At 36.4% G+C, this 25,841-nt stretch overlaps 1 pseudogene; it reads right to left on the reverse strand.

Annotated features, from left to right (window-relative positions):
- Positions 1–24,994: 24,994 nt before the first annotated feature.
- Positions 24,995–25,487, reverse strand: LOC149150091 (ras-related protein RABA5c pseudogene; annotated as a pseudogene).
- Between the last annotated feature and the right edge of the window lie 354 nt (positions 25,488–25,841).

Raw genomic sequence — 25,841 nt, forward strand, 5'->3', positions numbered from 1 at the left:
GGTGTGGATTGACAGTCAAACACCTCCCCTCACTCAATATTCATACTTAAGATTTAGCTATAAGAAACTCATAGCATGTAACCATGGTTTCCATAACATGATGAAATTTAAAATTACAAGATCAAGCAAGTAATATTCATCTAGTGATGTGCAATAGTACCTAATCACAAATGTTGATAAAAAGTTGATTAATAACACTGAAAACTATTTATTACAGTGGAAGAAATATAGTTTGTCCTGGTTAAAATTCTAAACAAGGATCAAGTCCTGACCTGCCTATCTATTGCAGTGGAAGAAATAAAATTTGGGTTGGTTAAAAAACATCTCAGATGCAATTAAGTGATCCTACAATTTCCAACATCTTAGATGCAACAACTGAGTGATCCTATAATTTCCAAAATTATGTCCAGGCATGAAGTTTGTCTCTGTATTTTCCATTGTATAATCTTGGAGCTTGCAATGTATAGAAAGGGATTTTATAGTTCCCAAAATAATTCCAAGATGACCATTTATTTCGCATATCCAACCTTCTTAATAGATAGCATAGGGAAGAGGTACTGTAGAATACTGCTAGTTGAACTTTTTTCATTTTTGCCCAAACAAAGGAGGAGAATGCATGTTCGTGCATACATTTCATGCTTTACTTCATTGTTTTCTTTCGACTACTATATAATGTATCTGTGTTCCTCTAATCTAATACCTACTCCAAACATAACCAACAGTTGTTTCTCCCATTTTACTCCAGTGCAACTGCTGGAAACAACCCTTGTAAAAGTTTTCAGTGTATAGCAACAAAACGTTATGATTGATGAATTGCAGAGACCTTAAGAGTATGTGGAAGGGAATGTAGAAGATAATAATACATTAGTCCTGGTCACCTACAACGAAAAAAAATACTAATATTTTCAAGCTCAAGCAACAGAATGCAAAAATGGGCAGCCTTGCAAGATAATGAGCCAAACAGTTTCTTAAATGGTTCTATCATGAGCCAAACAACACAAAAATCATAGTGTCAATGAAGCTAGGATAGATGACATAATGCTGACAAGACACATTCCAAGTTCAAATTTCACCCACATTGCTCCTATCAATAATAGATGTACTCAAACAAGCTACTAGTAAATTAGCAATTATCAATTGATACAGATCTGAAAACGAAAGAGGAAATTCGTGAAAAAAATTGACAGAACAAAAGTTAGAGAGCAAAAAGTTCATACTTTCATTGAATTTGGTCTTGGTGATATAATCTTGAGAAGATACATTCCCAAGTAAATCAAGCTCTAAACATCATAAAAAAATACTTGGATGATTTCTAAGATGCAGATGGCAAACAAATGCTTCAAAACCCTAAACCCTCAAAACCCTAAACCTGCAAAACCCTTTGAAATCCTAAAACTCCAAGAGAAAAAATAACAAAAATTCCAATAGGAAGGTGAGGTGTTGAAAAACACAGTGGCAATGGTTGGTAGGATTTTTCCTACCGGATAGACGTAGAAGCCATGTCCAAGTGTCTTCCATGTCCAGACCTTCTCCAGAGTTCGCCAGACCTTCTCCAGAGCCCGCCAGACCTACAACAAGTTGGAAATTAGCCAATGGCATAAATATTCACAGACATTTCGAAACAAAAACCATAAAAACCTGAAAATTACCTGTAAATTTACCTTCGACCTCGAACTGGCTAGAAATTGGTACTGGCTCCTCCCCAAACAACAGGTCACATGAATGAAACAACCACCAAGGTATTTGTAAACCCTTGGCGGTCCAGAATGAACAACAATTGCAGGCGGAATGAAACAAGAACAACAGAAACCCTGTTCCGTTAATGAGCACGTGCAAGCAAACAAGCTCAGTTAGCAGGTCAACAATGGCGGACAAGGCACATAGGTAATGCAGCCGTCCCGCACCATCATCAACAGAGGGCTTCGTCCAAACACCAGACCTGAACAAAAAAACATGGAGCAGAGCATACATCACGGCAAACAGGCGGAAACAACTGAAGGCAAGGTGAAAACTAGGTTTTTGAAGGGCTGACACCCACCACAACACGTGGTAGGACACGTCGATCAGGTGTCACACGTGCGGGAGTGCCATCCACATCGGTGTAGCTGAGGTGGAGGGGAGAGTGCACAGGTAATGGCGTCCCTCCCCTACATATAGGCTCTTCATTATTTTTTTGCCGAGAAGATTTTTTTTTTTTTATTAGATAAAAAGATGTTACATAGTCATGTTTATAGCATATATGCCAAAATAATTTTGAAATACATTGCATATTATACAAGCTAGCAGGCATTACAATTCAGAGTTAGGGACCAACCAATCAATATGCCAAAAACTCTCAAACTGCTAAAACAAAATAAGGACACTCAAGCCTACCACAAAAAAACACAACTTGGAACATCATCATAAGTCAAAAACGTGCCATGAAAATCAAAAGAGGTTTGAAAAAACCCCAAGAGGGTAAAAACCCACAATATATAATACTTGTCGACAGACCGCCTAAGTGCCCAGGTACCCATGACGCCAGAAACAAGGTTGCATAGAAACCCATCACACCCAAAAATAAGGCTGCATAGAAACAGGGGCAGAAAACCCCCATAGGAACCGCACATGTAGGGGAGAGGCCTAAGAAACCCCTGTTGTGTGTAGCAACGGCAGTCACATGCAAGGAGAAACCATTGTTGTGTGTAGCGCCTGCCAGAGAAGAGGAGTCTATACTGCTTCTCCTAAGTGAAGGACCATAGCCGCGGTGACCTACGCCTTTACATGTTCTTTTATTAAATAGATATTTTTTCCTGCACCTTCAAGCTCCTCGTCGGCTGCCACAACAGAGCCTGTGACTTTTGATATCTCCACCATGACCAGAGCTGCGACCAAATCAACATCCTCTAAACATCTTACATCGGAAAAAACCTCCTTAAACCACCATTATAATATCTATCAAAACCTTAAAAACCCTCTTTGCCAAAACCCTCAAAACCTCCCATATCTCAAACCGCCTCACTCTAACATAAAACCATCCCAAGCAAAACCCCCCACGCAAGTTTCAAATTTGCCGACACTTAACGCTCTCATGTCCCCTCACTCTCACAAATAACCATCGCAAAAAAACCCTCTCAAAGTCCCCTCACTCTCATAGACAATCCTCGTAAATGACATCATTTGTTAACAAATCTCCATTATTAAGAAATTTCACCCTCATTTTATCATAGTAGTATATCTCACTTTGTTTTACATTATTTTATTGCATTGTATACTTAGGAAATACGTGTGGTTATTGGAAGTGAGTAGAAAATTTTTATATTAATCAGAAATCATAATTTTATATTGCAATTTTATAGTTAAGAATTATTATAAGAATCTAATAACATTGTGATTTATGAAAATAGCTGAGCTTAATTTTCTAGGAAAAATAAATCCTTGTGCAAATAAAAATATACATATGTAAGTCAATTTTCTCCTATAAATTTAACCATTTTTATAAATATTTATTAACCAAATATTAAGTGGTTATTAAATTATTAAAAACATATGTTAATTTAATTATTAATTGCTATGGAAATAGGAAAAAAAAGTTACGAAGTTTATTATATCAACAAAATATTAATAGTATATAGACGAATCATATGTTGATATTTATCTTCAAAGTAGTTATGATTTTTTTTCCCTTTCCATTAAATTGATTAATTTTAAAAAATATCATATGAAAAATGTCATTTGAAATGAGTTGTGGTTTTTTGGACATTGGTATTGATAAGTCATGGTATTGTAGCAAAGCCTATTAAGAATATCCATGGTAAAGGGGGTAAGTATTTTGATGCTTATTATGAATTGATGCCTAACAGCATTTACCAACCATTCAATTGGTATGAATGCTACCACTATGAATATTTTTTTGTGAGAAAACGAATCCATAATTTTATTCATCCAAAAGAAGAAGAAAAATTATATTTTGCACATGTTGAAACAAATTTGAGCAATAACGCCTTACAACTAATTAGAAAATACAAGAACTAGGCAACTCTTACCACAAAAAATGGCTTGTAATAGGTCATAAAATCTAGTAAATGTAATTTCAAAAACTCACAGACGGCGCACACGTTTCTCTCCTATCTCATGAGAAAGGCCTAGAACCAGGCCACAAAAAAACAAATTAAAAGGGCATTAAAGCCCATCGAAAGATCCATGGTGTTAACCATGTGTCCAAACGTCAAACACCTCCTTTGAAAAAGACAAGAAATGCAGTGGAAGGACGCAGAGCTCCAACACACCCAAATGCACAAGCATAATCGGTCTGAAGACTGCAACAACGAGATCGACAAAAACCAAGAAGTCCACAACAAACACTCAAAAGGACACCAATAGAGCAACCAAACCCGCCACCGATAACCACCAACCAAAATACGTCGATGAAAAACCCTGACAAAAAATTTAAAGAGGCACAAACTGGAGGGTCGAGCAGTAAGGGTGGTTGCCCAACCCGTTGTTCCCTCAACTCTTCTCATAGAGGGCCGTAGAAAATGACATGGAAATGTATTGAAACCCTAAATAAACAACCCAAGAGAAATCCACAACAGTAGAACCCGACGAAAATACCCAATGTGTCACATATGGGCAAGACACACTAGCGGCAGAGCAACGCGTGCAAGAGAGAAAATTCATGGCTAAAATGTGAAGGGAGGCACAAACCAAGGCTGAGGTAACTAGGGTTCAACCGCCTCTCCCCCACTCCATATATATTGCTACCAGTATGAATGTATGTGATATAAAATCCCTAATTAACTGTAATACCCCTTTGTTTTTATGTTAATGAATTGTTGTAATTAGACTGAATTGTTTTTAGACTTGATGGTGGGGAAGACACACTTGGTTGGAATAAAGGTGAACAATAAAGTATTATGATGTAATAAATAATTTTTTTATTAATAAATGGAAAACTGGAAATTACTTGGGAAAGAAACACTAGAGTAAAGAGATTCTTACCAAAAATTGGCAAACCATTCTTGATGGATGAGATTATATAAATATTCCTTAAATGTAACACCCCTCCCTTGTGTGCTAAATTATTGTAAACCTAACCTGAGTTAAAGCTAGGTGTGATATCCTCCCTTGTGTGTTAAATGATTGTAAACCTAAGCTAAAGAAAGCTAGGTGTGATACACTCCTTTGTGGGTTAAACTATTCTAAACCTAAGTTGAGGAAAGCTAGGTGATATGTAATATGAAAAGAAAATGTGTTATTAAATAAATTAATAAAATAAATCACTTGGAGGGTGGAGCACCAAGAGAGAGAAGATTCTTGCCAAATCCCATTGAGGAATGGGATAGAGATGAGTCTTTTATGATAAAGCTTCTAGATGTGATTCTAGATAAGCTTGGATGGATTGGAGATCCATCAGATGGATGGGAGATGAAGATCCATCGGACATAAAAGCTTTGCGAGAGATAAAGGAAATCTTTTATGAGGAAAATCCTCATGGGAGATAAAGACGAGCATTTTCTAAAAAGACCTAGGCAAATGGAAAAATCCATAAAAGCAGGACGCCGCTAATGGAAACTAAATCATGAAAGAGGGTATTAAATACCCAGTGCATTGATCAACTGAGGAAAGTTGATCTTTGGCAAGAACTTCGGCTCAGGGGGATCAGAGGTGATTCATGGTTGGGTGGTGATGCTCCTCCCTCCAAGTGATTGTTTTAGATGGATTCACATGCGTGGAATGTTTTGTATGTTGATCTCTTACCCTTCATGTGATTATTTTATTTGATTCAGTATTGGATATGTTGCCCTGTCTTGGGTTATGTGTTAGTATGATGCTATCTGTATTCATGTGATGGATTCCATTCTTATGCCTGTGAATGAGTAGGATAACAAATGAATCTAATGGTGATCTTCATTATGTTAGTGAAGGAATCTTTAATGTTATATAAAGCCTCTAGTTAACATGGAAAATAGTGGTAGATGCTTGCGAATCATTATGGTATAATGTAAGTAACGGAATAGTCTATGATGGTTAGATTATCTATTGCACAAATACTCAATGAGGCTAGATTGCATTTTATCTGTTGCTTAGAAGTTATCTTATTATGGAACTGATGGAATATTACTATGCATGTGGTTAACTGATTTAATAGATTTTATATAGTTTATGCATGCATATGGTAATTAGGCATGAGATATAGATGCATGCAGAACCGTTAGGAGGTAAGTTCTATATAATCCAATAGATGAGGATTTCATTACCATGCATGTCACCAGAGGTTTGATGGCTGCATGTTATAGCTCCTTCTTCCCTTCCAACTATAGTTGTGTTATAGAAATCATTCAATGAAGATGAGATAATGTGTCTATGGTATAAAGCTCCTTCCTGAAGGTGATATAGTAATCCGACTAGGGGAAAGGAACATGGAACCTTAACTATGTCTAAGGAAATTTTAAATTTTTTAGGGGATTTGGGCTTATTTTCCAAATAGGCCATGGAGGTTCGTTACACTAAAAAGGACTCCTAAAAATCCATAGGAGGTAATAACTAAGATTACATGAGATGGGAGAGAAAAATCCATTAGATCACTTAGCTGGAGAAGAATGCTAAGTATGGGTAGAATAAACCACCGTGGGAGAGAAATGTGGGCTTTAAACACAGAAAAAAAGGAAAGAAAGTCTCGGCAAGTGGGTTGGTAGAGCCAAGAAAAGCGGGATGCTTCTAAGGAAAAAATTCTTAGTGAAGCGGTGTATAAAATACATTATCTAGAATCAAAAGAGGTTGTTGATTCCATTGGCAAAAGATCTCAGCTCGAGGGGAACTGGAGGATCAGTTCATGTTTGGAAGGATAGTGTTTCTTCCCAGTACAATTTCCAACAACATTTACGGTTAGGAAATCTGATCTCGTTTATTCGTTGAGTGGGGTACTGGTCAATAGTATTTGAATATAATTTGATAGTGATATGATAGAAATCATATAAAGATGGTTGTGATTCAATTACAAAAAGTAGATATGGTGGTCTGTAATTGAGTAAATGTATGAATTGACATGGTAGACAACTTAGAACCAGGAACGTTTAGTGAGTTTTATTAGTAGAGACTCATAAATGTATATGAAATTATAAAAAGTGTAGAGATGATTAGAATAAGATTTTTTCATGGCGAGGTAATGGGAAGAGTAAACAGTACGACTATGGGATATCAGTGTCGATCTTTGCTCAAGAGATTTTGAATTTTTCATACACCTAATATGTCTTTATCTCGGTGTTAATTAAATCAATATAGATAGTGTTAATAAGAAAAAAGAAAGAATGGATGGGACATATAGGACTATTAGAATAATAAGCTAGTATACCAAGCAGTCATTTGTTAATTAGCTCATAGAGGAAGTTTGTCTCGACTCAAGAAAAGATAAATTCGACTTCGTTGGACTGTACTAAGTTTACTATAATTTGGAAAATAATTAAGTTGATGCGTTCAATATAGATAGTGTTACCTACAAATTTTTATTAAGAGTTACCACTATAAATTATCTGGGAATGATTTGTACAGAGTGAGTATACATTACTGGTGTATACGTCTTAGGAATTTACTATGGAAATTACCAGAATTAAAGTGAAATGTTGCAGAGTAAATAGGGAATAAAAAAATTTAAAGCGAATGCCAAATCTACTGTTAGTCTCAGATTTGGCATAATAGTTAGTGCAAAGAAGTATATATACTGCCACACCCAAATAGAAGTTTTGTCCTATAATATATTAGCAACACTAAAAAAAAAAAACCCAAGTAATGAGGGGATAAATATATATGTAAACATTATCAAATTTCGAAAGAATGACCAAAGAAATTTCATAGATTCGTAATACATTTGTGAACATTTTGGAAAGAAAATAAACCTAAACCCCAAATCATGTTGAATAGAGGTGCTCTAGAGAACAGAGAAAAAGGAATATCAACCAGGAGAAAAATATATATACACATAGTATCAAAAAATATATTTGAACCCATTCCTTTACAACTCCGAGGATGTTTTATTCTTGAAAAAAAATAACATTACAATCAGACTAACCAATGAGCTTGTAACTGGAAAATGCAAAAAAAAATTATTACATAGGGAATAGCAAGCCCTAAACAGAGTGGAAATATTTTATACAAGGGAAAAAAAACCGCTAGGCTGCATAGGAAGTCTTTGCAACCAAACAAACTTATTTCCCTTCAAAAAAAGAGTCATAAATGGTCTTTGTAGATGGACCAAGTACCAAGTTCATAGCACTCAAAAAGGGAAACCGAAGTATGGAACCGACATCGACCAACCTGTGACAATTTAGGTTGTGTTAGCGATGGTAGAAAGCATGTTGGATCGAGCGATGGCGTAAACAAGAACTATCTGTACATACTTGTAGGAGCGGCACATCAAAAGAATTACACATTAAGAGAAGAGGAGAGATTATAAAGAAATTTAGGGAAAATAAAAGTAATAGTGGAAAGGACTTATACCTATTAAAGAGATAGCAAGTATAGTCCGACTTTATTTCTTAAGAGCAAAGAACCGCCATTATTAATACACAAGAGTATACATAGTCATATAAAATGAAAAATTTTGAATAACAAGATTGGAGTGCGCTAGTATGGAAAAAATAAGGAAGCAGGGGAAGACCTTTAGCCCGTAAAGAAATTTAAGTGGAAAAAAGGGTAAGAATGAAAAGCGATAATGAATTGAAAAAAAAACAACCTCAAAGTTACCTGGGGTGTAAAAAAACCAGTCATCGTGGATTTGAAGAAACAGAGAGAATCTTGTGCAGCCGACAACATTATGGTAAAATCTTAGAAAAAAATTAATAGATGGATGATGGTGTTGCATTAACTAGGAAGGATGATTTTTTAAGTGTACAAACGAGAAAAAAAGGAAGAAAACATTTAAGATACAATGTTCCAAATTATCTTATCATTCAAAGCTGTTAGCAAGGAAACTGTTCCTGGAAGTTAGAAATTTCACAAGACCAGGAAGCCAGAGATTGAATTTCAGAAGTGAACGGATGCCTACCATAGAAACAAGCAGAAAATTAGTGTAGAGAACCCCAAACAGATAAGTAGCAAAAATAACATTCTAAAACACAACCAACACATATATGGTTACTAGTTGTACACTGTCACTAAACCATAGGAGGAAGAAGGGTACAAGTGCCACATACACCAGGAGGAGAACCATTTGTCTGAGTATTCATCCACCACAGGACAACATCCTGAAGTTTCAACACCATTTCTCCAACGGGAAGAGGAAAAATCAAAGGGAACACCAAAACAAACTGAATAGGGATGAATGACATCAAACCAAGGCTAGGGTTCGTAGGATTGATCTCTGCCATTGACATGACCTTGTTAGATCCTAATCGTTCGATGGAAGCAGTACTACTCCATGTAAAAATTAGATGGAAGCAGGGACATGGAAATCAATCACTTGTGCACCACCATCATAACCCTCACCCCCAACCATAGTTAAATTAATAACATTATGAGGGACATAGTGGGGACATATTACGAAACTCCTTAGGATTGAGAAATAAAGTTTATTTAATCATATTATAAGCCACATAAGCCATGTATCCCAGTGGTGGACTATATGAAACAATGTTATTCCTTATTATATTAATGTTTCCATATCCAACAAATTGGTGAATATTCAAAAGAGGTTGAAATTTCTAAGTTGTACATACATATTTAACCAGCCAGGACGAGTAATATTTGTGATTATCGTTGTGGTAGTGTTTTTGCGGCAATGGTGTACCAAAATACACCTCCTTATCTATTGATTGTTCCCTGCAAAGGATCACAGTCAGAATTGGTATTGTTAGTGGACAGACTTAAATAAACACAACATTGTATGTAGTGGAAACAATGCATACATAAACATAAACTAAACAAAGAGGTAAATACACAAACAATGCTCAAAAGGAGCAAACAAATAAATAAGATAATGAAAAAAATCCCTTTATTGACTGTTTGTAGTAGAAGTTGAATACAATAGATGAATCTTAGACACTTGAAGAGAATTCTTTGAGCTATGGTGGTCAAAAATCCTCAGCAAGGTGGTTTCTTTTCCTTAATCTCTTTGCAAGTTTCTCCTCTTTGTCAAAGAAGCATTAAGACTCTCCAATGGTGGATTCCTCTTCTCTCACTAAGATGATGGATTGATTAGAAGCAATATGGCCAACATGCTAGTGTTCTTCCCTTCTTTCACTTCAACAATGCAATGGTGGTTTGCCGAGACCACAATTTAGCCATCATAACAATGTCTCATATTTTGGCTCTCCCATGGTCTATTTATATAGAATTTTTGAATCCATCTCCCCCCTCCTGGTTCATGAATGATAATGAGACATGAGTAGGACAAGATGATTACATTGAGGGCTACATATCTCCAAGGCGACTCAAATTCTATGGTACTGGACTGAGCTCATGTCAGAGAATCATCCCCAAGTGTGTAGAGTGGTCCCGGATTGCTAAATCATCATTTTCTACAACCGCACAACTTTTGAAGGATATTCCATGTGTGCTCGTTTATCAAAGAAATAGACGCATGGCCTTAATTTTTTTTTCTTTATAAATTTTGGACCTTGGGAGAACTTTGATTTTTTAAACTTCATGATGTACTTAGCTGGAAAATGTTCACTTGTGCATTCTGTTGGGAACATTTTAGTGTCTTCTGGATTGTACTAATAGGTGTATGATTTTTTTGTGTTAATAGTTTCTCGCCGATGTATGAGGTTAGGAGGAACCGTATAGCCGAAATACATCACATTTTCATTTCTGATGAAGAGTCTCATCAACTTTTTTGAGAGAGAGGATAATTTGTTGTGGAGACAAGTAGGTAAAATCACCTTGACTAAGTATAAATGGTAACCATACTCTGGTAAAAACCTACAATAAAAATGTGTCTATATGAGGCGGGTATGTCCCATGCTCATTATGATGATTAATCGTAACTGATTACAATCAAACAAAGGCTAGTTTTTGTCTAATCAACATTGTGGTAGTTGACGTGCTAATAGATGATGATGATACCTGTTGAGGCCCTCAAGGGTGCTTCCTAGTCAAATAGACTTAATATGTTTCCCCTATGCATACTAGTAGTTGACGTGCTAGTAGATGATGATGATAGCTGTTGATGCCCTCAAGGGCGCTTCTTGGTCAAATAGACTTAATATGGTTCCCCTATGCATACTAGAGGTGAAGCATTGTTGACTGGGGTGTTACGACATGCATAGATCTTCGACTTCGGGTACCTCCTCAATATCCTAGTGTAAGCATTGTTGGATGAGGTGCTTAGTGATGCGACGGTCTTCGAATAAATGAAAGAACTGCAACAGTAACTAAGTATGACACCATCTTGACATAAAAGGTTGTATTCATATCGAATGTCAAGGGGACCAATGAAATTAGCGGGCAATAATGATTCTCATTGTGCCACCCAAAGATATCCCCTCGGGAGGGGAGTATCCAAGGTACTACCCCTATCCTAGAATACAATTGTTGAAGTCGATAAGAGAGGAGCATTAACTGTCGGACACGCTGAGTCAGGGAATCAATATGAGATGTGAACAAATTGTAATAACTTGGCTTAGATAAGCATCATAACAAGCGCTAACGATATAAGAGGACATGGAAAATTGGCTTGAGGTCGAAGCTTTATGTGCAAATGGCGGTGAACAAAACATGTTTACTGATGCTCATGGTCCTGGAGTCGGTTGGATTTCCAGGGTGTGTGTAAGAAAGTTTTGACAGGTGTAAAAAATGGTAATTGATTGTTGGTGAGGTGTAAGCTTCGACCAAGGGTGACTAGAAACTACCGCCGAGTAAAAGACATGAATAGAAAAAAATATGGGTGGGAATATTTTTCCTAAAAAATATCTGTACACTTGCCAAAAGAATATGAGGGTGGTTTGGATGTACAAACATGGAGACGGGTGCCCCATAATGAAGATAACTTGTATGTAGGTATGACGTTTTTTCTGAGGGTGGGAGGGCTATTGGTCTGTGTCTATGTTGGGTTGGTGAAGCGGATGAAGTGACACAGATGGGCTATGCAATACAGGTGAATGACAGGCCAAATGTAGGACACGGAGGTGCATCTGTCTAGACCTGTCGTAAAGTACTAGAGATGGCCCGAGAAATGTCATGCATGTGTAATGAGTGTAGTCATAATGAGGTTGAACATTAAGGCATGTAGGTGGGATGGTTCCCGAGCCAGAGTGAGTGGTCGTGGCTCTTGTTAGTGAATAAGGGTCTACAAAGATAAAGTGAGCTATGAGGGGGGGGGGGGTTTCTATCGACCAGTGGAGATGTTTATCATATGTAAAGGTGAGATGGTGATAAACATGGTCAAGATGATGGACCTTATGGGGAATTTTGGAGAAATGATGTCAGGATATGAAAATCCTTAGGAGGAATCCTATCATGCTAAGTGGAGAGTGATACCTGGTATCTTGTTTTCTTGTCGAGGTGGTTGTTGAAGTGGATTATCTTCAATGTTCCTGCAATAGACACAACCAATACCCCAAATGAAAGCATTGTTCAAGACAAACATATAATGAATGCTATGAATTAAAGAACTGGAGGAGTACCTGAAAACGGGAGTTGCCGTCGTCCAATAGAATTGCCTCCCCTCTTGGTCAATTCTCGCAAGTCAAGTCAATAATCTGGCGGAGAAAGTGACATTCATATTACTATATTTATTGTCGAGTGCTCTCCACTTGCTATCCTTTCCGCCACTTCTACAAGGGGGTCATCTATTTATTTTTAAGTAGGTTTCCAGTTCTCGCTATGCTTTCCTCTCCTTCCAAAAAGTGGTACCATATTTATTTGTAAGTTGGTTTCGGCTGGGATCCATATACAGAGGAGGAAACTAACTTACACATGTTATATAGATTCAATGCAGTGCAAATGTTAATCTCCAAATATTTTGGGACATATTCTCAGAAATCGTAATCGTGCAGTTAATGATAAAATACATAAATCATAATTTTTATCTTTTTCTCCTTCCAACACTCCAAGAAGGCCCACACACAAAGTCGACCCACTTATGGGAAGTTGACTAAGAGGGAGCAAAGGAGAATTTCACATCCGTGTGGGTCATGATACAAGGCTAATGGCTTGGCAGGGGTACTTCAATCAATTGGTCTATCCATCAAGGGTATACATAAATCTTAAATCTTAATTATTTAGTTAAGAATAAAAAAATGTTAAGATTTTTTAAAATTTTAAAATTTATATAATTACCATTAGAATTATTATACATATTATTAAATAACAAATAGCATATAATTTATTAATTAGATGTGTGGATTTATGCCTCTAGGTTTAAGGTTCTTCTCTATCTTAAAAGTGTAATATTAGTTTTTCTATTTTTCCAATGGATTTGACTCAAATTATTGAGATGTTTTTTTTGTAAATTAAAATACTTTATATTACCAAAATATCTTATAGAGGGGATTCATACTACCTAGGAGAATCTTCCAACTTTTCTTTTGAAAGATACCTAGTTTACAAAAAAAAACATACATTCTGTATAGACATTACAAAATATAGAAAAAGTCTAAATATGCTCATAGACTTAATATCCATTAAGAGTCAGAAGGAAAATAGGAATAGGGATTTGGTGGTGCAACAATATGAGAGTCACAACGAAGATGCCCTTCATGGGCCAGACTTGGGTGAATTCTATCCATGGAGAAACTATCCCTTTAATGTCCCCTAGTGAAGCATACATGTTGTACCTTTCCACTTGTTTATATTTCATTACTAGACCAAGCAACGACTTCATTTGCTGATGAAGAGCAAACAAATTGAGGAATTGAGGTACTTCATTTTCGGTCTCTAGGTCTAGGGTCGAACCCAACAAGAAACCTCCACTGGTATCTCAAAGTTAGCCTCTCAGCACCCCCCAACTGAGTTTCCTATTTCTCTAAAGGGGCATTGCTTTAAAACATGGTGTGGCTAGCAAAAAACCCAAGCCCCACTTTGTCCTTGCTAACTATTGCGCCTTTAGCGCCTTTTGCATCCTATGCAATGTTGAGGTAGCATGGCAAGCTAAAGGGTTCACTTGACAAAACACTAAGATGGACCAAATAAAAAGTGTCGTTACCAAACAATAGACTCCAAAATAAACCAATATAAAGTAGTGTACACTACCCTCCAAATCCCTCATAAAAAATTATAAAATATATGAAAATGTTAAATTTAAATGGTATAATTTAGAAAATTTTATTTATAAACATTTCACACATTTAAATTTTTTTACTATATCACCTACAAATCTAAGCATACTTATAAATTCCAAATTCATCCACCAAAATTAAATTAGTTTAAATGGCTATACTAATACGTTAAATTTATATTGTTTACATACAAAACCAAATTCATCAACCCAAATTAAATTAAATCGCTATGCTAATACTTCAAAATTTTTATGTTCAACCTACAGAACCTAGAGCGGTTCATTTCAAGTTATTCAATTTTTAGATTTTGGGAGGCAAATTTCATGGAAGGAGTTTAAATTGGGCTGCAAATGTCATTTACTTGGAAATTTTTAATTGAATTTATCTCAAATCATTTATTATTATCTTTGTGAATTTTATTTTATTCTCGCTTTTTGTCGTAATTAAACTGAACGTAGGCCAAAGGATAAAAGTAGAATTCAAAAATTAATAATACTTTACGTTTATTTTATGTTGCATGAGTTTTTGGAACTTAGAAATGTTGGGCATTTAGGTACCGGTGTTGGTAATGGTTAGAAGTTTCCTTAAAATTTACATTTAAGTAAAGGTGTTGGCAACGGTTAGTTTCCCTAAAATTTACAGGTTAATCGATAGCAGTAATATTATATAATAAAAAAATTAAAAATATATTTTTAATTACATAGTTTATATAATAATCAAAATTAATATTAAATCAAAATATTCAAATATTAAAATCACTTTAAATATAGAATCTCTCTTATATATAAATATATTCTCTGGGTGTCTCTCTCCCGAGTCTTTGAAACAATCTGCCTTAAAAATACAAAGGAACAATTTTACCTATGTTTTTCTAGTTATTCTTAAGAGAAAAAGTAAAGCAAACCTAATGGTTAAGCATTGACTACCACATACAATATGCACACAATCTTTTGCGATATATATATACATAAATAACAAAATAAATACTCATCAGCATGACATCTCAATATCGTACTTACATTGAGGTGCCATAGGCTTCCATAACCCATCAAGGGACATCTCAGATATCGCCCTTACATTGAGGTGCCACAGGTCATAAACAACAAAAATAAATAATCATGAGCATGGCATCTGAGATATCACTCTTACATTGAGATGCCATAGGCTTCCGCCCTTACATTGAGGTGCCACAGGGTTCCTTTTTTTGTTCAGCATGAAAAAAGATATATATATATATATATATATATATCAGATGGGCCATATACATAATATCAACATGTTTAACAGGAAGATAACTGTGTGAAAGATTAGCTAGTTCCACAAATAAAAACATATACAGTGATATACAATCATTGTAGAGAACAACCCTGCTGCATGTGGGGAAATAGCAGGTATGAAAAAGATAATTCAAATCAACTAACTTTCTCAGATAGTTAGTGATGTAACCATATGAACCCATTACAAAGTATTCTTATAAAAGTTTGTGCATCCATCTGATATCGATCCCTGTAGCATACAAAAAACAAAAATTGTTATACAAAAAAGATTATAAACCATATGCAAAGATTATCCGGGAGACTGTTATAAAAAAAGATTATAAACCATATGCAAAGATTATCCAGGAAATGTGTACTCAACTGTGCCAATCCTCTTGTCTTCCATGATTATATCCATCTGCACTTCTCCCATGTTGCCACAGGGTTTTTTAACCCATCAAGAGATTGCTCCAGTTTCTCAATTAAGTATATTGGTTTTAAGGATGTCTTTGGCCTTTATTCCTGGGAAGGCTTCAACAATTTTGTGGGCAATTCAACATATTTGTCTACAGGTTTTGTATTCCCCAACCCCAAAGAATGCTGGAACTCCAAAAAAAGATAGTCTTCAAAGCTCTGGGAACTTTCCCAATCTCCCATTGCAGTTCCCACTGAAAAGGGAACATTCCCATACAGGTCTAAAACTTCCGGAAACACAAGAACCATTAAAATAAGTTTCCCACCTCTAAAAAGCGGTTCTCATGTAACAAAGCATTTAATTCGATTCCTATTCAAACAATTACTATGTAACAAAGCATTTAATTCGATTCATATTCAAACATTTACTGCTATGTACGTCCAGCACGCAATTTCAATTACTGAAGTGAATAACATTTCACGGATACTAATTTCGGTAGGGTTGAACTCGTTTTCCGTTTTATTCTTTTATGTTTTACCGTTTTCCGTTTTATTCTGTTATGTTATTACCCCCTGGTTTAGGAAGCGTTAAACAAACCGAGGATCGTAGGAATAATTAGTTTTCTAGGTTACCAAATTTTACGAAGGAATAATTAGTTTTTTTTAGGTTACCAAACTTTACCATCCTTTTTATGTACGAAAGTTGCATGTTTAATTATTTATTGAGTGATTGGCAGGAGCATAAATATTGTTCAACTCGAGCATTACTTGCAGTGTAAAAATTCCAAACTAAAGAAGATATTGTCACCCAAGTTTTTGACTAAATTCAAAACTAATGAAGATATTGTAACCCAAGTTTGACTAATTTTGTTAATTTAGTTTTTAAATTATAAAAGACAAAAGGATAAACGTATAGTTAAAGTTTTATGTTTTTTTCATATATTTTTTTATTTTATATATATATAGAGTTAAATTTTCCAAAAAGTTTAAATCCAACGTAATAATACAACATTCAACCATGTGTCAGTTACTATCATTATAAAAACACATTTTCACTGCACCAGAAAATCTATTTTCATTTGACATATTTACATTAAATGTTTACATAATAATACAACATTAAACCATGTACCAATTACTATCATTACATAATAATACAACATTAAACCATGTACCAATTACTATCATTAGAAAATAACTTTTTCACTGCAGCAGGGAATCTATTTTCATTTGACCTGTTGACATTAAAAAGTTAACATAATAATACAACATTAAACCATATGCCAATTACTATCATTATAAAGACACCTTTTCACTGCACCAGGGAATCTCTTTTCATCTGACCTATCGACATTCAAAGTTAAATATATTGCAATATTTACTTTAATACCCAATTTCTCATCGAATCTAAATCCATGTTGAGCAAAGCGCTTTGAAATCTAAACTGTGTGAAAGTAGCATTGGGAGTCATAATAAAGCCACAATTTCTGTCCAAAATTTTGTTAATTGCTGTCTATTGTGTAACATCTCTACTTTGATGAGGTTTGAAATTAGAAACCTTTAAAGAGACATAAAGACTATTTTTACTTAACCAACCAGTGAATGCAAAAAGGTTTTTTGGAGAATTAATTTAAATGAAATGCATGTCAGTGATCCAACGCGGCTAGCATATACAGTCGACAGTCATTTATGGCACATTGATAGACTGGTTATTTTCAATCTTTTTGTTTAATTAAGCATGGACACGTTTCGCTCAGCTCATAATTTTGTATCAAACCGGAATAACGCATACAGCCGCCAGGAATTTATAGGCCATAAGCAAGCTGGTTATTTGTTGCCAACTCAGAACACTGTGTAACTTAAACGTCACTTCAATTTCCATGACGACCATCTCGCAAAAATTAATGTTGTTTGAAAGTATAAAGCAAGTATTAGAATAAATAAACAGTATAACATAGATATTAGAATGATCCGGAGTTCTGCATAAACATGTGAAGAAATTGGCAGATTCATGATGAGTCATTGAATTCTAAGCGCAGCGTCTCCTTCCCATTTGCCGACGCCTTATTTTCATGGGCATTCAGTCAGTTACATTGCACGAATCAATAATTTATTATGATGAAACCATGGAATACTGTTCTCGATTCGGATTGAACAGGAAAAGCATATTATTATACATATGCCATTTACACAAAGGCTTAATAGATACATGATGATTCATCTACAAAAAGACGCTTATTACCATGAGCAAACCTAAGCTCCGATTTTCCAGTATTAATATTATAAAAAAACTAAAAACAGATAGACTCAACAACCACAGCATTTCTTTTGCAGATCTTAAAAGACTTACTTTATTGTAATCAGAGCATTATTTCTGTAGATTCTGCGACAACTAATTTGTTTTATTTACAGCTGTTTTGGTTAGAATTTGGTGACAGAAAAACATACTAGGATCAGGAACTTTTAGGGTGTTCTTATTATTTTTTAGGTTGAACTTTTTTGAATTTATAAGTCAGTTGTTATTCGAGTGTACACTTGTGTTGGTTTTTTCTTATTTTTAAGAAATTGAATTTAAAAATTTATTCCAAATTCAAGAGAAAAAACTTGCAATTTCAAACATTTTTATATAACTGAATTTTAATAATTATTTCTAGAAAATTTCAAATTTGGTAACATTTGAAATTCTTCGTTTCGAATCTGGTCAAATTGCTATTTCAGTTGATTCAAATATAATATTTCAGTTTTTCAATTAGATAGAGTCCTCCCTACAAACAACAGCTGGAGATTTGGCCATGGGCTTTACATTGCCGTACTATGCCTCCATTGGGCAGGAGAAGTCGTTGAGGTTGGTCTACGTCAGCTCAAGGAGATAATTTCAAGCCCATGTGTTACGTGGGAACGCGAGAATGGTCAGTACCACGTTGCAGGTAGCATGGGACACACTGACAATCATGTCTTTGGTGGCAAACAGTGTAATTCGGACAAACATCCGTTGTACAACCGACCGTTTATGCCAGTGGTGCCAACCGGTTAAATCATATCCGAGTATCTTGAAAATAAATTTCGTAATATAAAAATTAACTACATAAAGGCTCCCCATTGTATTTTTGCCGAGAAGAAAAATATTTTTTTTTATTAGATAAAAATATGTTGCATAGTTATGTTTATAGCATATATGTCAAAATAACCTTGAAATACATTGCTTATTATACGAGCTAGCAGGCATTACAATCTAGACTGAGATTTATAGCCGAAGCTATTACAGGGACCAAGCAACCAATATGCCAAAAACCCTCACTAGAGGAACTGCTGAAACAAAATAAGGACACTCAAGCTCACCACGAAAAAAAACACAACATGGAACATCATCATAAGTCCAAAATGTGCCATGAAAATCAAAAGAGGTTTGAAAAAACCCCAAGAGGGTAAAAACCCACAATATATAATACTTGTGGACAGACCGCCTAAGTGCCCACTTACCCATGACGCCCAGAAACAAGGTTGCATAAAAACCCATCACGCCCGAACACAGGGGGCATGAAACCCTATAGGAACCTCACATGCAGGAGAGAGGCCTGAGAAACCCTGTTGTGTGTAGCAACGACCGTCACATGCAAGGAGAAACTGTTGTTTTGTGTAACACCTGCCATAGAAGAGGAGTTTGTACCGCTCCTTAGTGAAGGACCATAGTCGCGATGACCTACACTTTTACATGTTCTTTTATTAGGTAGCCATTTTTACCTGCACCTTCAAGCTCCTCATTGGCCACCACAACACAACCCGCTCCTCATTGGCCACCACAACACACCCCGCAACTTCTGATATCTCCTCCATTACCAGAGCTGCGACCAAATCGACATCCTCTAAACACACTGCATCGGAAGAAACCTCCTTGAACCACCATTTTGATATCTGTCAAAACCTTAGAAACACTCTTCGCAGAGAACCCTCGAAACCTTTGATATCTCAAACCCTTCGCACTCTAAAGTCCCCTCACTCTAATAAAAAAAGGAGTAGTCTACCTAGGCGGAGGACCTGCCCGGTTTTCGTTGTCGCCTGGAAAAACATCCAGCTCCGGCCGCTGGCAATCCCTCTGCCCCTCCACCACCCTCCCCTAGCTCCGCCACCCTTCGTCCACCGCTCCGCATTAATTTCCTGACAGAATTGCCGCCGCGGAGAGTTAATGCAATTTCCAATTCGAAATGGAGGAATTTGGAAACCGCGGGCTACTCCCCCAACCAACTTGAGGCGGCCCCTGCAACTCACTCACCTTCCTCGACTCGGCGGTTGCATCTCAACACAAAACTCCGGCCCAGGCAATTCCTCTGCTCTGCAGCTCACCACCCAGGGGATGTGACCTTCAGGTTCAGGTTCATTCATATGTATTGCAGTTTTAATTGAGATTACAGACACGATTTAAGTACATTTTGATTGACCTCACCTGCATGCATTTTGATTGAAGTTGTTTGGTGGAAACCCAATCTAAAATTGTGCCATCATTATTTCGACAAAATGGGGGGGATCTGTCCCATAATTGTTTCGACCATCACTCAAAAAAATAATTGTTGGCTTCTTCTAATGCACAACAGGATCATTGGATCCCCGATAAATTACCTCATCTGCCAATTTCAAACCAAAAGAATAATTGGTTCCACATTTTGTAACATATTGAACAAGTCTGTCCACTATATCTTCCTTCATCTCCTGCATTTCTAGAGCAAGAATTGTTGTCTTGTCAAATAGAACCACAAACAGAGAATCATCATGAGTAGTTCTTCGCCGAGTAGCAATGAATCGAACAATAGCCTCATACACACAACCCAGCCTACAATTGTGTCGACGCGTAAATTTGGCCATGTTTGGTTTTATGTCACGACTGGACATTGAACGAGACTTGTCAATAACAAAAACCACATGATGCGGTATGTTCTTTGAATGGTTACAGACAAAAACATGACCATCCGTAGTTATGTGGCCAACAAAGGATTCCAACAAGGCAGTTCTTTTCATTGGAGCATGCCATAATTTCTCTGTGCAGTAAGACCTGGAGGAACTGCCAGCAATTTCATTATGCTCATCAGACCTACAAAGATGATTACATAGAGAAAACTCTGTTTGTTCGTCATCGGTACAAGGATCTTCAAACCGCATTTGCTTCCAGTAAGTCTCATGGGTAAGTTCGTCTTTTGGCACATCTTCATCAGGGCCATATTTTCTTGTTTCATGCCAAGAGCCATCATAGATACGACTTGTGCAATTATCATGCATAGGACAGTGAATCAAATGAATGTGGCCCCAACCTTGAGCTTTACAATGCATGTTACACATCTCTGCCACACCATATTCCTCACAAGTATATTTCCTACCCTGAATATCAAATTCTTCATGTTCTGAAGCAAAAAAGACATTCCTCATGTTCCCATGCACCGTATGATGTAAACCAGAATGATTTATGGGTCTTTGACAAAAATATCCACAAGCTTGACATCTCACCTTACAATAATGCACTGCATCTGGATTTAGTGTGTGGAGATGCTCACCATCATGGTATATTTGAAAAGGTGGAATGGCAATGCAACAATCCTTCCACAGACCATTTTGTTCAGACACATGTTCATAATCAAAGGAACCTCTTCTACCCTGAAATGAGCATGTCTGTCGCACAAGTTCAGTGAAAATCTCACAAATGCCATCCGCTTCACATTTCTTACGACAAGCATGCTCGTTACCACATAGATGTTCTTCACTTGTCAATTCATGGAAGTGATATTTGTGACCACAGTTTCTAAGACACCCCTCCATGATGCAATTTTTAGGACAATATCTCTCATGACAAGCATGTTTTTGATGATCCCCGTGCTCGATTTCTATCACACAAGGATTTTTGCAGCTTGGAAGAGAACAATTCATCTTACACATGTGTTGAGGTGAATTACACTTATGAAAACCTTCATGGCCAACCTTCAAGCAACAAAATTTGCTACAATTAGATGATTTATCAAATAAAGAACAGAGCTTCATACATGTATGATTTTTCTTTTTGCAAGCATGATTCCCATCATGACCTGCCAAATTTCGACATTCCTCCACTTCATTTCCTTGGTGTGATTCAAGAGAGAAATATGTGCACTTTTCATTGCAACAATGGTTACCCATACAAGAGTGATCAGAGGAATGGCCCTTCTCTAGAACACATCGCCAAAAACATACAGAACATTTACAAACATATACAGAGAGTCCCTGTTTCAGTTGTGCAAGTGATAAAATTGCCTCCAGTTGCAACTTTTGTACATCAGCATTCCCAGAAAATTCTACAGTGTTGTAGTGAAGCCACTTTTCAACATGCTCGCGCCATCTATCAGACAATGCCACTAAGAAATCCAGAAATTTAGAGTGCCAAAAATAACCATTTTTGCCTCTCCTTTCCAAGACACATTCTAGTTTCGATCTAAGATGATACAAAATTTGCCATTTGACGTAGATTCAACCAGAGCTGCAAGCTCCAAGCCAGTGTCCTGCAAATCTATAAGGAGATCCCCAATTACTATTGGAGCGTCACTTACCTCTTCCTCTAAGTAAAAATTCATAAGCATTTTGTTAGCACCTAGCACAGAGAGGCATCCTACCTTAATAGCAGAAATCAAGTTCCTGCGAAGGATATCCACCTTCATAGCAACCCTTTTCAAATCTATAGGTGTCCAATCCTTTGCTGCTATCTGGGAAATAACAAGCTTCAAATCCCTTAAGAAGGAATGGCCACTCTCATAACTATGTCCCAACTCCTCTTCTATCGTCAAAGCAATATCAGATAGTCTTTCTTGATGATATTCTTGTCTAGTGAAAGGAGGCATTGCAGCAAGTTCAACCATTCCTCCATACATCTTCGTCAGAAAGTTTTCATGAGATCGTTTACAAATTTGTAGAAGTTTTACCCGAAATTCATCTTTTAAATCCTCTACATCAGAGACATCAACATCCTTGATCGCTATGTAGAATAATCCCTGGAACAACTTTTCATCATTCTTCACCAAGTTGACCCCACTTTGGAAACGCTGAAAGATAGCTTCTGTCTCTTTGTCAAGATGAAAATCCTGATTAAGAAAACATGTCTCACAAGTGTTAATAAATCTTTGAGCAGCTACATTAATATAAAAGTTAAGGCGAGCAGATTGAAATATGAGGAAATCAAAACAGCAAAACCAAACTAATAAAACAGTTAAAGCACACCTTTTTGTTGAATATTGTCAAATTACTGAACGCGACATTTAGGACTGACAGTAACATATCTTCTTGCTCTGTTCTCTCAAATCTCCCTAATCCCTCAAAGTCCATCAATACATAAAGGAACTTTGGTTCCATCCGAACTGTGATCCAGACTCCATCAATGCATCTCCCTCTTGCTACATCAAGGAGGGAACCAGATAGATGGTTTAGTAAGTATGACTTACCACTACTTTGTTTGCCCATCGATGAGATTACCTTGATTTTACCATCCCACTGACTCAAGACAGCATCATACAAACCAAAGCGCAACAAAGTTGCTAGGGATATGCTATCTGCATATGTGAGGTGTGGAGGTATTTGGAGCCCATGAGGTGACTGTATCATGAGGACACCATTACTCCCCCCTAGTTCAATCAAGAAATAATCAATGCCCGAAGTGTTGATTGGCAGATACTCCTTCCTCAACTTAATTCCCAGCTTTTGGACTCTATTAAAAGTTTCTTTAGAAGTCATAACTTTCACTTGCTCTCAAATAGTTCATACCTAATACCAGAAGTCTTCAATCTTTCTACTTTGTCAGTTGTCCTGGTTTTCTTTATGCATTACTAATTGAAAAGGAAGACATTAAAATTGAAAAGGAAGGCACCTGGCCTCATTCCTTTTGACATGTCATTAGAATGGGGCAGACCACAGAAAGAATGGAGCTCAGTGGATGGCTCAATATTGTCAACCACACCAGTGAACCAAGGCCCTGCTAGAGTTTCTTTGACTTAGATGCCAAAATCTAGTCTGCCAAAGTCACCTAGGAACTGCACCAGGCCTCATCTTATAAGAAGTCAATGCATACAATCCACTTCGAGGGTAGAAAGTCCTTTTACAATAAATACAATTCAAGACAAGATATGATGGCCCTGAGTCTAGGTACCCTTGGTATATATATTGGAGACAAAGGGTAGAGTAATAGCACTCCACCAATCTAGGGTAGACTCTGTAGCTATCTTTGGGTGATAAACAATAAATGTTTATGAAAGACATGAGGATCTTTGTATATTTCAGAATTACTGAGGTTCAAGAATTTTTCTTTTATGTAATAGCTGAACATAGCTCATTTATGTTGTCACCTGTACTGCTTACAATTCTACATTATGCAACCTATACAATCATCTACTATACTGTTCAGAAATGGAATTTCTATTACATTAAAGGATGAGATCTCTTACCTACTTCCTGGGCATGATCTGGGAAGTCAAGTTCATGTTACAAATTGCAGCGCCAATTTATATGAAATCGTGAGGCTTTTGCATGTTATGTTTGGTAATATATTGCCCCTAAACAAAATCTGGCAAGAGCTCTCATTAAATTTCTATCACTATATGCATAAACTTGCTTCAAGGACAATCATAGAAGAAAATCTGACAAGATCTTTCATTAAATTGCTAATACCATATACATAAACTTGCTTCAAGGACAATCAGAGAAGGAATTCCTAGAATTCTGTAGCAATAACATTTACAACATTGAGCCAAACAATAGATCTGGGCATTTGCAAACTGTGCATTAACCTCCATCCAGGAATCCAGATTCCCTAAATGATTTCAAACAAAATGAAGATCAATTTGACTAAAACATTCTAAAAAAAGATTGCTTTGCATGTATTACTTAATACATCACTATTATTCTACTCTGTGTACAACATCTAGGGCTCAAGCCTAAGAAGCCCAGTTGGGGACCCTTACTGGTTTCTTCATAAAATTGAAAAAAAAATATCCAACATATTGAAACTTTCCTAATAAACAAAAAAAATTATATTAGCCTAAGGCAGCCTTAAGGATCTCAATCAACAAAAGGTCATATGAAGCAAATAATATTCAAGGAGCCCAAAAACAAAGGAGCTTTTTCTCTGAATCCTCAGCAACAAGAATTCTTTGTCTTGGGTGGTTCCACTCCATCCCCATCTCCATATACATCCATAATATTAACTCTGTTGAGAGACAATTGACACTTATAGGAATCATAATTCAGCATTTTCTTTCTCACATTAGTGTAAATCTCCTTGACCACAATTTGGAATGCAGGCAATACATTTGTATTATCCAGAGCCAAGGTCTCAATGAAGAACAACCCCTCTGATTCGACATTCTTCTTCCCATCTTCCACAGGAACTTCCCTTATATGAGTTAAATCATACTTATTCCCCACAAGCATTTTCATGACATTGCCATTAGCATGCACTGCAATATCAAAATTTCACATGAGTTTGAAAATAGCTTACAACATCACATAGATGACAACCAAAAGCCAGAGCCAATTTCAAAGATGCTCTATAAGGCATTGCAACAGTAATTGCTTGCAATGAAAAATTCAAAGCCAAATCCACTTTCAAAGATGCTCTACAAGGCATTACACAGAAACTACTTGCAATGTTAGTATCAGAACTAAGGAAGATGCTGTCACATCAAACCCAAAGATGACCCACAAGGAATGACACCTAGACATCAATGATCCACAAGGCATAATGCAAAACTGTCCACAATATTGGTAGGAGAGTGGTGGAGTGCTATTACTTCAATCCAAAGATAGCTTCAGAGTCTACCCTATCCCCCAATTGTAGTAGAAAAGTTGTTCCAAATGTTGTTGATGAAGTTCAACCTTTAACAAGTGTAGTGTGAAGGAACCGTTCATGTAGAGTGGTTGAATAAATTTCTTGTGATGTTATATGACAAATGGAATTTTTGTCACACATAAGGCATACACA

This window comes from Pinus tabuliformis, chromosome 9 (genome assembly GCF_031772625.1).
Source record: "Pinus tabuliformis cultivar Carrire ecotype Pingquan chromosome 9, CPIR1, whole genome shotgun sequence".
Taxonomy (NCBI): Eukaryota; Viridiplantae; Streptophyta; class Pinopsida; order Pinales; family Pinaceae; genus Pinus; species Pinus tabuliformis.